The sequence below is a fragment of the Cetorhinus maximus genome, chromosome 1, assembly GCF_964194155.1.
Source record: "Cetorhinus maximus chromosome 1, sCetMax3.hap1.1, whole genome shotgun sequence".
Classification (NCBI taxonomy): domain Eukaryota; kingdom Metazoa; phylum Chordata; class Chondrichthyes; order Lamniformes; family Cetorhinidae; genus Cetorhinus; species Cetorhinus maximus.
Genome location: NC_135879.1, coordinates 108,708,880 through 108,723,522, shown reverse-complemented (window position 1 = coordinate 108,723,522; position 14,643 = coordinate 108,708,880). Strand labels below are relative to the sequence as shown.

Here is a 14,643-nt window from a genome sequence, read left to right as displayed (position 1 = left end):
TCAGCCTTGAATATACTTAACAACCCAACTTCTAAATCTCTCTGCAGTATAAAATTCCACAGATTCACAAACCTCTGAAAGAAGAAATTCCTCCTCATCTCTGTCTTAAATGGGTGACCAGTTACTCTGAGACTATGCCCTCTGGTCCTAGACTCTCCCACAAGGGGAAACAACATCACAGCATCTACCCTGGCAAGCCCCCCAAGGGTCTTGTATGTTTCAATAAGGTCACCTCTCATCCTTCTAAACTCCAAAGAGTACAGGCCCAACCTACTCAACCTCTCCTCATAAGAAAATCCCTCCATATCCGGGATCAACCTAGTGAACCTTCTCTGGACTGCCTCCAATGCCAGTATATCTTTCCTTAGATAAGGGGACCAAAACGGTTCACAGTATTCTAGGTGTGGTCTAACTAGTGCCTTCTAAAGTTTTAGCAAGACTTTCCGATTTTTACACTCCATTCCCTTTGAAATAAAGGCCAACATTCCATTTGCCTTCCCTTTTATCTGTTGAACTTGTATGTTAGCTTTTTGGGATTCATGCACAAGGACTCTCAAATCCCTCTGTGCTGCAGCCTTCTGCAGTCTTTCTCCATTTAAATAATATTCAGCTCCTCTATTCTTCCTGCCAAAGTGCATAACATCCCATTTTCCCACATTACATTCTATCTGCCAAGTTTTTTCCCACTCACTTAACCTGTCTATATCCCTCTATAGATTCTTTGTGTCATCCTCACCACTTGCCTTCCCAACTATTTTTGTGTCATCTGCAAACTTGGCGATAGTACATTCACTTCCCTCATCCAAGTCATTAATATATATTGTAAATAATTGTGGCCCCAGCACTGATCCCTGTCACACTCCACTAGTTACAGGTTGCCATCTTGAAAATGGTCCCCTTATCCCAATTCTGTCTTCTATTAGTTAGCCAATCCTCTATCCATGCCAATATACTACCAAGATCTACTAAGATAAGGCTCTTATCTTATTAAGTAGCTTTATGTATGGTGCCGTATAAAATGCCTTTTGGAAATCCAAATATATTACATCTACTGGTTTCCCCTTTACCTATCCTGCTTGTTACCTCCTCAAAGAATTCTAATAAATTTGTCAGGCATGATTTCCCCTTCATGAAGCCATGCTGACTGTGCTTGATTATATTATGCATTTCTAAATGCTCTGCTATTACATCCTTTATAATAGACTGTAACATTTTCCAATGACAGATGTTAAGCTAACTGGCCTATAGTTACCTGTTTTTTGTCCCCCTCCCTTTCTGAATAAGGTCGTTGCATTGGCAGCTTTCCAATCTTCTGGGACTTTTCCAGAATCTAAAGATTCTTGGAAGGGTACTGCCAGTGCATCTACCATCTCTGTAGCTACTTCCATTAATATCCTAGAATGCAACCCATCAGGTCCAGGTGAATTACCGGCCTTTAGCCCCATTAGTTTCTCTAGTACTTTTTCTCTAGTGATAGTTATTGTATTTATTTCCTCCCCCCACCCCACTCTTTTGCGCCTTGATTATTTAGTATTTTTGGAATGCTATTCGTGCCTTCTACCATGAAGACTGATGCAAAGTATTTATTCAACTCCTCTGCCATTTCCTGGTTCCCCATTATTATTTCCCCAGCCTCCTTATCTAAGGGGCCTATGTTCACTTTGGCCTCTCTCTTCCCTTTTATATATTTAAAGAAGCTCTTACTGTCCAGTTTTATATTACTTGCTAGTTCACCCTCAAAGTTTATTTTCTCCCTCTTTATTATTTTTTTGGTCATCTTTTGTTGGTTTTTAAAACTTTACCAATCCTCTGGCTAACCACTAATCTTTGCCACATTTTATGTTTTTTCTTTCAATTTGATATTATCCTCAACTTCCCATGGTTGGTTTATCCCCTTCCTAGAGTCCTTCTTTCTCACTGGGATAGATCTTTGTTGTGAACTTTGAACTATTTTCTTAAACATCTGCCATTGTTCATCAACCATCTTTTCTGCTAAACTCCTTTCCTAGTCCACTCCAGCCAACTCTAGCCTCATTCATTTGTAATTACCCTTATTTAAGTTTGGCACAGTTGTTTCTGACCCAAGTTTCTCGCTCTCAAACTGAATGCTAAATTCCACCATGTTATGGTCACTGTTTCCGAGGGGATCTTTTATTCTGAGATGATTTATTAAACCTGCCTCATTACACATCACCAGATCCAAAATAGCCTGATCCTTGGTTGGATCCACAACATATTGTTCCAGGAAACTATCCCGAATACCCTCTATGGGCAGAATTTTACGGCCTCGTTTTGGCAGGGACGGGGCCGTAAAATGCGGTGAGACATTATAAACCCCATTGACTTCAGTGGGAACGTAAAATCCCGCTGCCATAAAATTCTGCCCTGTGAACTCTTGCTCGTGGCTACCTCTGAGAATTTGATTTTCCCAATCTACGTGAAGATTAAAGTCACCCATGATTAATGTACTGCCTTTTTTACATGCCATCATTATCTCCTGATTTATTCTCTGTTCTACAGTATAGCTACTCTCAAGGGGCCTATAAACTACTCCCACCAGTGTCTTCTTCCCCTTGTTATTTCTTACCTCCACCCACGTGGATTTTACATCTTCATGATCCAAGATCATTTCTTCCTATCGTACTTATTCCATCTCGTACTAACAAAGTTACCCCATCACCCTTTCCTTCCTGCCTGTCCTTTCGAAAAGTCACATACGCCTGAATATTTAGTTCCCAGCTTTGATCTCCTTGTGACCATGTCTCTGTAATGGTTATAGGTTAATGCCCATCAAACTCTATTTGTGCAGTTAATTCATTTATTTTGTTCCGAATACTACATGCATTCAAGTAAAGAGCCATTAATTTTGCCTTTTTATAATTTTTTCCCCCTTTGACCCTATTTGCTGCCATTTTCTTTATGTTTGTATACTCTGTCCCTTCCTGTCACTCTCTGGGTATCATTACCTAAATAGCTGCCCTGCAGTGCTGCCATATCCTTTTGCTTTGTAAGTCTACATATCCCCTCTCCAGAACCCTCCCCTAGCTCTACTTAGTTTAAAGCCCTCTCTACAGCCCCAGTTATTTGATTCGCCAGGACACTGGTCCCTGCATGGTTCAAGTGAAGTCCGTCCCACCGGAACAGCTCTCTTCTACCCCAGTATTGGTGCCAGTGCCCCATGAACTGAAACCTATTCCTCCCACACCAACCTTTGAGCCATGCATTTAACTCTTGGACTTTATTTACCTTATGCCAGTTTGCCCATGGCTCAGGTAGTAATCCAGAGATTATTACTAATCCCGAGATTATTACCTTGGAGGTTCTGCTTTTTAATTTAACTCCTAACTGTTCAAATTCTTTCAACAGGGCCTCCTTGCTAGTCCTGTCAATGTCATTGATACCAACGTGGACGACGACCACTGGATCCCTTCCCTCACGCTCACAGCTGCAGAGAACAGTATCTATCCCCCTAATTATACTGTCCCCTACCACTACTTCCTTCCCTCACTTGAATGGTTCTCTGTACTATGGTACAGTGGTCAGTTCGCTCGTTCTACCTGCTGTCCCCACTCTCGTCCACACTGTTTGCAAGAATCTTTTAACTGTTGGACAGTTACAGCGGCCATGGCTCCTCGAACACTACCCCCTGGGTTCCCATTCCTGCTTCAGCTGCAGTCACACCCTCCTGTCCCTGATCATAGACCAAATTTGAATTACCTAATTTGAGGGGTGTGACTGCTTCCTGGAGCAAAGTGTCCAGGTAACTTCCCCCTCCCTGATGTGGTGCAATGTCTGCAGCTCAGACTCCAGCTCTTTCTACTTGGATCTGAAGTTCCTCGAGCTACAAACGCTTACTACAAATGTGTTCGCTCTGGATTGCCTTGGTGTCCAGCAGCTCCCACATGCTGCAGCATGTGTATCTGAACACTAACTTTGTGTTCCTTGTATGAATATACCCAACTCCCTCTGAACACCAGCACTTAGAAGTTTCTCATCTTTTAAAAAAAGTCTACTTTTCTACTTTTACTCCCAAAGTGAATAACCTCACACTTCCACACATTATATTCCATCTGCCAGGTTTTCATCCACACTTAATCTGTCTACATCTCTTTGCGGCCTCTTTGTCTCCCCTCACTGCTTTCATTCCACTTTGCTTTGTGTCATCAGCAAACTTAGAAAAATTACTCTTGGTCTCTTCATCTACGTCATTGATATAGATTGTAAATAGTTGAGGCCCCAGAACTGATCCTTGCAGCAGTCCACTAGCGGCTGCCAACTTCAAAATGCCCTGTTAATCCCTACTTTTTGCTTCCTGTCTATTAACTAATCCTCTTTCCATGCTAATATATTACCCCTAATTGCATGAGCCTTTATTGTGAGTATTAGCCTTTTGTCCATCTTTTGAAAATCGATACTACTGCCACTAATTCCCCTTTATCTTCCTTACTAATTGTACCCGCAAAAAACTTATAAATTTGTCACACATTTTCCATTGTTGACTTTGATCATACTATGATTTTCTGAGTGCATTGTTAACACTTCCTTAATAAATGATTCCAGCAGTTTTCCAACAACTGGTGCCAGGATAACTGGCCTGTAGTTTTCGGTTTTCTCTCACCCTGCTTTCTTAGATAGCGGTGTTACATTTGCTAACTTCCAATTTTTACTCATAATTTAAAGCTTTAAATTTTGTGTATGTCTGTAACATTTTACCTTTCAAATGAATCACTTATAAAATGAGGTTTCAGGGATGTCAAATAATCACTTATCTGTTTGCTACCAATCGAATATCTTTTGGTAAAATCTGAATTAATCAAAAATAATGAAATTATCAATGAGGTAAAATTAACCAGCAGAAAACAATCAGATCTCATCATCATTAAAAACTATTATCCATTATTTAAAAACTTATCACCAACCAACATCCACCACAAAAGTGACCAATTAAATCATTTAAATAATTTCTTCATGATGATATTGAACACAATTTTTCATTTTTTTCACTCAAGCTATAGAGGTAAGTCACATGTTAAAGAAAACAGAACAATAAAAATATCAGTTTTTAAAAATAAAATTGTGTCAAACTGGTTATTTAATGCTATTCATGACTGAAAAAATATTTCCCCACATAGGTCTGCCCTAGTGTTTGTGTGCTGGAGTTCTAGCTAATTTTTGTCTTTTACCTAGGCCAGGATTTTCCCCTCGGCGATTTGGGGATGGGGCCTGCTCGCTGAGGGGAAAATGACACGGGATGACGTTGGAAGGAATCCCCAACGTCATCCCGGTCCCTTTAAATTTTTAGGAAGGCGGGTGGACAGCGAAATCAGCTGTCCGCCCACCAACCTGTCAATGGCCAATTGAGGCCATTCACAGGTTAATTAAGATAATTAAAGACCTGCCCGTCCAAGCTTAAGGCTGGCGGGCAGGCCAGGAGCCCCAGTGGGCTCCAGATTATTCATGAAACCTCATTCACTGGTGGGATGCAGTTTCATGTCCATTTTTAAAAAATGTTATAAATTTTAAGTGTTTATTATTAACATGTCCCATCTCGTGTGACATTGGCACGAGGGGGACATGTTAATAATTTTAGTATTTTTCTATTTTAACACTTTACTTACGTCTCACAAATCTCCCTGAAGCAGCACTTTGCCTCAGGGAGCAGTGCGCTCTTTCGTGCACATGCGCGAAAGAGCGCTCTTTGACAGATAGGGTCCCCCCCCACCCGCACAAGAGGCGCATAGCGCTTCCTGTCGGGAAGGCTGCTGGGCAGGCCTTAATTGGCCCACCCACTCAAAATGGCGGGGGGCCCTGTTTCGGTGGCAGGGGTCGGCTGTCTGCCCACCGCCAAGCCGGTGGGGCCCACCCGCCATCCGAAGGCAAAATTCTCCCCCTAGTCTGGGGTGGCGGGGATTTTTGATTTTTATTCATTCATGGGATGTGGGCATCGCTGTCTAGACCAGCATTTATTGCCCATCCCTAATTGCCCTTGAGAAGTTGGTGGTGAGCTGCCTTCTTGAACCGCTGTAGTCCATGTGGTGTAGGTGCACCCACAGTGCTGTTAGGGAGGGAGTTCCAGGATTTTGCCCCAGTGACAGTGAAGGAACGGCGATATATTTCCAAGCAAGGATGGTGAGTGGTGTGGACAGAAACTTCCAGATGGTGGTGCTCCTATATGTCTGCTGCCCTTGTCCTTCTAGATGGTAGTGGCTGTGGGTTTGGAAGGTGCTGTTGGTGAGTTACTGTAATGCATCTTGTAGGTGGTACACACTGCTGCCACTGTTTGGTGGTGGAGGGAGTGAATGTTTGTGAATGGGGTGCCAATCAAGCGGGCTGCTTTGTCCTGGATGGTGTCAAGCTTCTTGAGTGTTGTCAGAGCTGCACTCACCCAGGCAAATGGAGAGTATCTCATCACACTCCTGACTTGTGCCTTGTAGATGGTGGACAGGCTTTGGGGAGTCAGAGGTGAGTTACTTGCCGCAGAATTCCTAGCCTCTGACCTGCTCTTTTAGCCACAGTGTTTATGGGCAGAATTTTACGACAGCGGGATTTTATGTTCCCACTGTCGTCAATGGGGTTTATAATGGCTCACTGCATTTTACAGCCCCGTGCCCGCCAAAACGGGGCCGTAAAATTCTGCCCTATGTGTGTGGTCTACTTCAGTTTCTGTTGATAGTAGGGGATTCAGTGATGGTAATGCCACTGAATGTCATGGGGCGATGGTTAGATTCTCTCTTGTTAGAGATGGTCATTGCCTGGCACTTCTGTGGTGCAAATGTTACTTGTCCCTTGTCAGCCTAAGCCTGGATATTGTCCAGGTCCTGCTGCATTTGGACCAGTATTTGCTTCAGTAACTGAGATTCGCGAATGGTGGTGAACATAGCGCAATCATCAGTGAACGTCCCCACTTCTGACCTCATGATGGAGGGAAGATCATTGATGAAGCAGCTGAAGATGGTTGGGCCAAGGACATTACCCTGAGAAGCTCCTGCAGTGATGTCCTGGGATTGAGATGATTGACCTCAAACAACCATAACCATCTTCCTCTGTGCTAAGTATGACTTCAAGGTATTATGGCAAAATATTGTGTATGTGAGAGATGAATCATGGAAGTTGTAATTTTAACTTTTCTCATAAAATAATCCATTTTGCATCACAAATATTCCACTCTCCCAATCTGGTGCACATTTGTGCAATATTGCACACTCCCAATCCACACATTTTAATTTAGCAATTTGCCAGAAAAACAAAAAACAAGGACTGAGGCATGTGTAGTGGGAAAAAATAGGAGATATTTTATCTTTTTCAGCACTTCATATAGTTTCAGCTAGAAAATATTAGACTCCCCGTCAGACATCAGTCTGCATCATCAGGTAAACATTGAGAAGTTTAGCCACCAACTTAGGTCACGAGCTCCCCTCGCCATCCACAGCATTAGGTTGGCCCAGGTTGTTCACAACCTCAGAGTACTGTTTGACCCATAGCTGTGCTTTAAACCTCATATCCTTTCAATCACAAAGACTACCTCCATAGCATCAGCCACCTGTTCCCCTGGTCAAGCCCATCTTGCATTGAAACACTCTTACATTCTTTCCTCATTTCCAGACTTGAATACTCCAATGCTTTCCTGGTTGGCCTCCCATCTTCCACCCTCTATAAGCTACAGCTCACCAAAACTGTGCTTCTCGTGTCCTATCCCACATTAAGTCCTGCACACCTATCTCCCATATGCTTGTTGGTCTGCACTGCTTCCTAGTCTCCAAATAGCTCATGTGTAAAATGATTACCTTTGATATTGAGTCACTCCATGGCCTCACATGTCCCTGTAACCTCCTCCAGCTACACTACCTTTAATCTCTCCATTCCACTGACTTCTTTAAATCCCACCTCTTTGACCAAACCTTTGGTCACCTGACTGAATATATTTTATGTGGCTCAGTGTCATATTTTGTTTTGTAATACATTGTGAAGTGCCTTGAGGCATTAAAGATGCTATAAGTTGTTGTTGTTGACTTCAGCCTCCCTCCCTTTGCCCCGTCATTGTCCCTTTGCCCTGTCATTGTAACTTCTATGTAAATCGTACTGTCTGGAATTCTCTAACTAAACCTCTCCACCTCCCTATTCCCTTTAAGGAACTCCTTGAATCTTTGCCACTTTTTAAATCTCTTAACTTAGTGCCCGTTACCCTCATATCTCTGAAACACCATAGAATATCTTTATATGTTAATGGTGCTTTACGAATGTGAAATAAAAATCATGAGCTAATGCAATTATTTTGGATAAATTATTTTTCTTGCACTGGCTTTTATTTGAATTTGCATTGTTAAGGAAAACACATTCTGCCCAATAAAGTCAACCTGGTTTATAATTCTAGAACTCCACAAGTGTCACTGGAGGTTCATCTTTCTCAAAGACCTTGCTGCACTGGAAGGCCCACATAATGCAACCTATTAGCCATAATATCCTTCTGATCAGGTTCTACTGATGTGGAGAGTTAGTAACCCCATGATGGCATGCATAGACTTGCATATTTATCAAGTGTTGAGCTTCAGTGTCTTAAAATCCACAGAGGTTGGGTGGGGAGGCATCACAGCTGAAGTGCTTAAATGGATCTGTCCACAGCCTCCACAGCTAACTATACCAAAGTTTACAGGGTGACTGGTCAGTCCCTTTATCCTTATGACAATGTTAGATGGCTATATGTCACCCGGGCTGCATTTCAGCTGCCCGTCCAGTAAAAGAGACACATATTTTGGCTGAACACTGTGGTCATGGTGTCCATGTGCAACTAGCATTACCCTTACAAAGGGGCCTGCTTTAAAATACACTTTCCTTAATTATGATCTTCTTTGCAGGTTCAGGCTAAGGTCCCAGTCAATGACCAGGCTTACCCTCATTGATTCTAAATTGGGTCCCTTTGAGGGATAGAGACACAGGAACTCCAATGTACAACTTACCCCACCCCAAACCTTGCTCTCTACTGTAGTGATGGTCAAATTTGCGGTCATCACCAAGGCTCCTTAGACAGCACATTGCAAACCCACAACTACTACCATCTAGAAGCACAAGGGCAGCACACTGATGGGAAAACCATCACCTAGAGGTGCCCCTCCAAGTAACTCACCATCACCGTTCCTTCACTGTCACTGGATCAAAATCCTGGAATTCCCTTCCTATCAGCACTGTGGGTGTATCTACACCACATGGACTGCAGCAGTTCAAGAAGGCAGCTCATCACCACCTTCTCAATGGCAACTAGGGGTGGGCAATAAAGGCTCCACGTTCAACAGGTCAATTGGAAACTCCAATACAAGCCCATGACCCAGTATATCTGGGTCCTGGCATAATTTTCACCTCTTCCGGTGGACTCCTGCCAAAATTATTATAAGATGATTTGAGTATAGGAGTAAAAATGTCTTACTACAATTTATAGACTGCACCTGGAGTATTGTGGGCAGTTTTGGTCTCCTTACCTGAGGAAAAATATACTTGCCATAGAGGGAGTGCAACAAAGATTCACTAAATTATCTCTTGGGATGGTGGAATTGTCCTATGAGGAAAGATTAAATAGACTGGACCTTTATTTTCTGGAATTTAGAAGAATGAGAGGTGATCTCATTCAAACATACAGAATTCTTACAGGGCTCGACAGTAGATGCAGGAAAGGTGTTTCCCCTGGATGGGGGCTCTAGAACCAGGGGACACAGTCTCAGAATAAAGGGCAGGTCATTTATGACTGAGATGAGGAGGAATTTCTTCATTCAGAGGGTGGTGAATCTTTGGAATTCTCTGCCCCAGAGGGCTACGGAGGCTAGGTCGTTGAGTATGTTCAAGACTGAGATCGATAGATTTCTACATATTCAAAATATCGAGGGATGCAGGGATAGTGTGGGAGAATTGTGTTGAAGTAGAAGATCAGCCATGATCTCATTGAATGGCAGAGCAGGCTTGAAGGGCTAAATGGCCTACTCCTGCTCCTACTTCTCATTTTCTTATGGCGGAAGTGTGCTGGCAGGATCGTGGATTTTCTCACACCACGTCTGTTGTAAGCTTTGCCACATCCAGACTTTAAATTCATGTCACAAGTATTGCCCAAACTGTACAGTAATTCAAACATGTTATCTGTTGGTCCACCTGTTCTGTTCACGAGTGCAGGATTCACATGTCCAATTGTTGGCAAATACCAGGTGCAAGAGGCAAGAGGAGAACTGATGCTACCCTTAGATTTTAAAAGCACAGGAACATCACATTCATTGAGATTACTGCTGCAAACTAAGTGAATGAAACTATTAGCATAGTGAGGTGACTAATATTTTCCTCATTTACAGCTGCTGGAACCAATGGGTGCCTGCAACCAAGTTCCACTCCTTGCAGAAGAAGCTGACACACTACAGGAGGGAAGTGATCCTGCCACTTATTGATCATTGACATCAATGGAAGAAGCTACCACTGACTTAACTGACAAATAAAGTCATGCCGCATCGGAAATGAAGAGGCACACACAGCTGGGTATTTAGACATCTTCCTTTTTTTCTTTCCATTTACCACTCTCACATTCAGCATAACAGCCTGGCAGTACAAAGCACTCCCAATCAGTTTCTGATGCTTATACTTGCTACCACTTACTAATCCTTGTGCCTCTCCCCTTTTTCTAGGTCCATCAGATGACTCTGGTAACAAACCGAGGAGGAGAACCCTCAAGAAGGTGCAGTCAATTTCTCTTACCATTCCAAGCACCAGCACAGAAATCAGTAATCCGCATAATGTACACAATGAGTTGGAGAGGTCTGTACTGAGTGATTCGCAAGTATAAGTCAACGTGTGCAGGTGCCAAGGACAGTCCAGGAAAAAGCTCACATCCTAGCTCGACTGAAGAGGTCAGAGATGCAGACTTTAAGGGCCCAACATTGAAAAGAAAGAAGATTGCTCAGCACCACTCAATGCTTTGGACTGCCTGCCAAGGAACTTTGACAACATTGTAGAATGTGGAAGAGTATACTACCAACCTGTGTCAAGGTCTGGTGCATGACATCGATATTCTGCAGTCAGCCAGGGAGCATATGGTCACTTTAATGGATGCTGCAGCTGAATCTGTGACCTAGTATTAGCATCTCTCAGAAATGCTCCTGCTCGAGCCATTCCTGCTCTTCACTCATCCACCTCCTTCCTCTAGGATAAGCTTGGAGAACTCATGGGTATCAGTTATAGATGTCCTAAAATTCTACTCTCAGATCAGTAGGAGTGATGAACCCCTGCATTGCAGAAGTGGCAGGTGCTCAAAGAGAATTGAACAAGAGCCCATTTTTTAATGAAAACACATCTGGCACTTTTGCAACCCTCGGAACCAATCCTGGTGCTAGTTGGGTCATTTTCTGCAGTCTGCAGCCAAGTTCTCTCAGGTCTAGAGCTCACCAATCATGAGCATCTCATAAATCCTTGGCTGAGACCACAGCAGCTGGCCATCTCCCATGCTGCAGCCACTGGGGGAGCAGCTTGCAAAAGTACAATAGCAAGTAGGACAACACTTAACAGGCACTAGGGGCTCACAGCATGGTGACAATTAGTGTGCAGACATTTCAGTGCAAAAGCAAGGTTATATTGCGTTCTTAAATGTTTGTGTGCATAGAACGTTCCTGGCATCACTGGCAACCCTGTGATTTTAACTGGCAGAAATATCAATGTTGGTCTTTGAGCATATTAAATTCCCCGAGAACAGAAAGACTGGCAGAGATAATGGACAAGACTATTTATGGAGGAGAGCTGGCATTGGCTCAAAGGGCAGAATGGCCTTCTTCCATGTTGTAGCCATTCTATGGCAGATTCTTGCAAGAAACATCTGGCCATCACATATCAATTCCACATTACATGAATGGAAGCACTTGCAATTTATGAAGACAGTGGGCTTGTCTAAAGGGGCTCACAGAGCAATGTGTGCAGCCAATAATATCCTGGACTTGGAGGAATCCTGATAAGCCCACATCATTATTGTGCCATTTCTGGATGCTCAAGGGATAAGTAACTGTGCTCTAACAAACAAGGCACCAGCCACCTGCTTAGTGCAAATATACTCCGTAGACTTACCAATGTGACCACTAATATCCCCTGCAACAGTCTAAAAAGAGCCAGAGGTGAAGAATGTCAGAGCTTCAGTCAACTTGACTGCAACAGGCAATGATGTTCTTGTTTTGGCAGTGGGATTTTTAAAAAATTCATTCATAGGATGTGACATTGCTGGCAAGGTCAGTATTTACTGCCTATACTTAATTGCTCTCAAGAAGGTGAGGATGAGCTACCTTCTTGAACTGAAGTCCATGTGTTGTAGGTACACTGTGTTTTTGTGGAGGGAGGTCCAGGATTTTGACGCAGCCTGATGCAAGAGTTGACAACTCTGTCACAGTGTCCTTAGAAAAGTGAACCCTTCTCATGCACTACTCTTCAGAGAACTGTGGGTACATTGCTTTGGACCTATTCACTCTATTAGGAGGGGGTAAGGATTCCTACAAGCTTGTCTAGCTAGCCTCACTGCAAAGCCAAATGCTACAGATGCTGAAAATCTGAAATAAAAACAGAAAATGCTAGAAGTACTAAACCAGTCTGACAGCATCTGAGGAGCGAGAAACAGAATTATTGGCCCAGATCTTCCAGTCTCCAAATCATCCAAAACTGGACATAGGACCCAAGATGTACTTTGGGACCCCACAGAATCTTGACGTGTTCTGTGGGAATTTCCCAGGAAGTTTGAACTTCCGATGGGCAATACCTCTGCTCCCCAGAACCCTCCAAAAAAGTATCAGACTTCAAACAGTTCTGACATTCTTACCTGGATAGTTACAAAGGAAATGTTAGACAGAAAAATCCTAGTCTAACTTCCGGGTAATGATTCAACTGACCCCCCCCCAGTCACTCACCACTGATCCCCCCACCCCAACTCCCCACTTAACCTCCCCGACTATTCCCCCAAGACCTCCCCCAACCTGACAAGCTCCCACTACCCGACTACTACCCCCACCCAACCCAACAACCCCTCCCAACTAAACCTGACTATCCCTCACCCACCTACCCACTCACCCACCTACCCACCAGTCACCTCATCCACCCTACCCATTCACTCATTCATCCACTCACCCATTCACTAACATTCACACTGGACATTTAAACTTACCTTACTGCAGCTAGTGCCATAAATAGAGGGAGTGTCTTCTGCGCTGATTCCTGCACTGATGGAGTTGTTCTGCATCGTGTATCGGAAATCTGACCTTTTTAAATGTATCCAGGTAAGTGGGTAGTTTTCAGTCTGATCAGCTGATCGGAACATTTGGGCCAATGTTTCAGGTTGATGACCCAATGGGCGTTCTGATGAGGTAAGTCATCGAACTGAAACGTTCACCCTGTTTCTATCTCCACAGATGCTGTGGACCTGCTGAGTATTTGCTGGAAAAAGGTTTCAGTTGCACCAACAGAATTTGACATCTCCACTCATTCAAGAGTGTCAATTTCATGAAAATGTTTATTCCTGCAATTATGAAGGTTCCCAGGTAATGTCCTGTTCACTTATCACCCTTGTGCTCACTAACCTACACTGAGTCCCGGTTCAGCACTGCCTCAATGTTAAAATTCTCATCCTTGTTTTCAAGTCGCTCCATGGCCTCATCACTTCCTATCACCCTCTGAGATATCTGCTCCCCTCCAATTCTGATCTCTTGAACATCCCTGATTTTAAACAAACCATCATTCGGCTGCCAAGGTCCTGTGCTCTAGAATTCCCTCACTAAACCTCTCCGGCTCTCTTTTCCCGCTTTATGACTCTCCTTAAAAACTACTTCTTTGACCAAGCTTTTGGTCATCAGTTCTAATATCTTCTTATGCAGCTCGGTGTCAAACTTTGTTTGATAAATGTTGCTGTGAAATTCTTAAGGACATTTTACAGTATTAAGCGTGTAATATAACTGTATGTTGTAATACAAATAGTGTATCATCAAACTGAAGCACTGGTCTGTATTTTAGCTCAGAGACACAATCCATGTCAGGGAGTAGGGGCTGTTTTAACATTGGGAAACCTGGAAGTAGGCGTTTCCTGAATGTGCTACAGCTTTTGACTGCAGGAGTGAAATCCTAGAGCACGAGGTTGCAACCAAGCTGGCCTGAGGGCAAGCAGATCTAGTGAGGGGAAGGGGTGGGCGGTGGGGGGCAGGGAGGCTGTGTGGGAGCGGGGTGGGGGTGGTCCCATTGCAGAGATGGGGGTGGGTGGATGTGGACGGCCTTTGGGAGGCTTCCAATGCTGGCTGGGAGTGTCTGATGGTGGTCGGGGTGGGGTTCAATTACACCCGGATTCGGGTGGGTGGGGACGGGGGGGAACCACGACTGACAGATCACAGTGGGAGGGAGTGTTTCTGGCTAGCTTATTGGGTCTGAATGAAACACTCCTCCTCCTTCTGACTCAAGCTTTTCTATAAAGGCACCTGCGTAATGGGTTTAGTCTGGGAAAGGCTTGGATTCACTATTAAAATAGAGGCACACAGCTTTATTAGAATTTTAAAATGACCAACCTGGCTTCTGTGAGTGGATCGGTCACTGCCCTTTGATTCGTCTTCCTTAAAACCAGAAGTGGGCAGGTTCAAGGTGGGTTTGGTTCCAGTCTCAGTTCTT

The 14,643-nt window shown here is 43.7% G+C and overlaps 1 protein-coding gene across 1 annotated transcript in view; it reads right to left on the bottom strand.

Moving 5' to 3' along the window:
- LOC144682739 (uncharacterized) overlaps positions 1-14,643 on the bottom strand; it is a 160,588-nt gene that overhangs the window by 22,992 nt on the left and 122,953 nt on the right. The gene's annotated exons all lie outside the window — the stretch shown is intronic.